Below are 2,573 nucleotides of genomic sequence, written 5' to 3'. Positions count from 1 at the left end.
GACACACAGATACAATCAGAGAGACAGAGAGACTCACAGACTGCCCAAGTGAGACACACAGATACAGTCAGAGAGATAGAGAGACTCACAGACTGCCCCAGTGAGACACACAGATACAGTCAGAGAGATAGAGAGACTCACAGACTGCTCCAGTGAGACACACAGATACAGTCAGAGAGACAGAGAGACTCACAGACTGCCCCAGTGAGACACACAGATACAGTCAGAGAGACAGAGAGACTCACAGACTGCTCCAGTGAGACACACAGATACAGTCAGAGAGACAGAGAGACTCACAGACTGCCCCAGTGAGACACACAGATACAGTCAGAGAGATAGAAAGACTCACAGACTGCCCCAGTGAGACACACAGATACAGTCAGAGAGACAGAGAGACTCACAGACTGCCCCAGTGAGACACACAGATACAGTCAGAGAGACAGAGAGACTCACAGACTGCCCCAGTGAGACACACAGATACAGTCAGAGAGACAGAGAGACTCACAGACTGCTCCAGTGAGACACACAGATACAGTCAGAGAGACTCACAGACTACCCCAGTGAGACACACAGATACAGTCAGAGAGATAGAGAGACTCACAGACTGCCCCAGTGAGACACACAGATATAGTCAGAGAGATAGAGAGACTCACAGACTGCCCCAGTGAGACACACAGATACAGTCAGAGAGATAGAGAGACTCACAGACTGCCCCAGTGAGACACACAGATACAGTCAGAGAGATAGAGAGACTCACAGACTGCCCCAGTGAGACACACAGATATAGTCAGAGAGACAGAGAGACTCACAGACTGCCCCAGTGAGACACACAGATACAGTCAGAGAGACAGAGAGACTCACAGACTGCCCCAGTGAGACACACAGATACAGTCAGAAATAGAGAGACTCACAGACTGCCCCAGTGAGACATACAGATACAGTCAGAGAGATAGAGAGACTCACAGACTGCCCCAGTGAGACACACAGATACAGTCAGAGGGACGGAGAGACTCACAGACTGCCCCAGTGAGACACACAGATACAGTCAGAGAGACAGAGAGACTCACAGACTGCTCCAGTGAGACACACAGAGAGAGACAGAGAGACTCACAGACTGCCCCAGTGAGACACACAGATACAGTCAGAGAGATAGAGAGACCACAGACTGCTCCAGTGAGACACACAGATACTGTCAGAGAGACAGAGAGACTCACAGACTGCCCCAGTGAGACACACAGATACAGTCAGAGAGACTCACAGACTGCCCCAGTGAGACACACAGATACAGTCAGAGAGACAGAGAGACTCACAGACTGCCCCAGTGAGACACACAGATACAGTCAGAGAGATAGAGAGACTCACAGACTGCCCCAGTGAGACACACAGATACAGTCAGAGAGATAGAGAGACTCACAGACTGCTCCAGTGAGACACACAGATACAGTCAGAGAGACAGAGAGACTCACAGACTGCCCCAGTGAGACACACAGATACAGTCAGAGAGATAGAGAGACCACAGACTGCCCCAGTGAGACACACAGATACAGTCAGAGAGACTCACAGACTGCCCCAGTGAGACACACAGATACAGTCAGAGAGACCACAGACTGCTCCAGTGAGACACACAGATACAGTCAGAGAGACTCACAGACTGCCCCAGTGAGACACACAGATACAGTCAGAGAGACAGAGAGACTCACAGACTGCCCCAGTGAGACACACAGATACAGTCAGAGAGATAGAGAGACCACAGACTGCCCCAGTGAGACACACAGATACAGTCAGAGAGACTCACAGACTGCCCCAGTGAGACACACAGATACAGTCAGAGAGACCACAGACTGCTCCAGTGAGACACACAGATACAGTCAGAGAGACTCACAGACTGCCCCAGTGAGACACACAGATACAGTCAGAGAGACAGAGAGACTCACAGACTGCCCCAGTGAGACACACAGATACAGTCAGAGGGACGGAGAGAAACTGCAATGAAAGGAAAATACACTGGAAGCAGACACTGAGACATAAAGAAACAGAGACATTACAGAAAGTATACAAATAGACTGGTAGACAGAGGCTACAGTAGAAATAGAGAGATCGACTAAAAGATTGTTAATAATAAAGAGAGACAAACAGCAGTGGGGCTTTATTATATCCACCTATACAATACTTTATATAAGCAGGTGAGAAGGAGAGAGGGATTGGAGGAAGAGAGAGGAGGAAGAGGGGGGGGGGTGGTGGAGAGAGGTTTTCTGCCTTGTTATGAGTGTGAGAGCGCAGCAGGTACACAGGAGCACTGCATGTCACCATGTCACCTTGTCATCAGCTGGATCCCTCTGATCTCCTTCTACACACAGCACTGCACTATATACTCACTTCACCCAGACAACAGAATTAGGTAGGTGCAATAGGGGTAAAGAGAGCATATACAGCAAGATTATCACCTTAAATACAAGGTGTTTGTAGATCCCCATGCACCCATGGAGGATGGGAGAGTTTAGATGGAAGAATGAGAATAGATCAATACTCCGCTGTCATATGTGGATGAAACAAATATAAAAGCCAGTATATGC

The sequence above is a fragment of the Ascaphus truei genome, chromosome 20, assembly GCF_040206685.1.
Source record: "Ascaphus truei isolate aAscTru1 chromosome 20, aAscTru1.hap1, whole genome shotgun sequence".
NCBI classification, from domain to species: domain Eukaryota; kingdom Metazoa; phylum Chordata; class Amphibia; order Anura; family Ascaphidae; genus Ascaphus; species Ascaphus truei.
The sequence above is the reverse complement of the archived record's forward strand: the minus strand, read 5'-3'. Positions refer to the sequence as shown.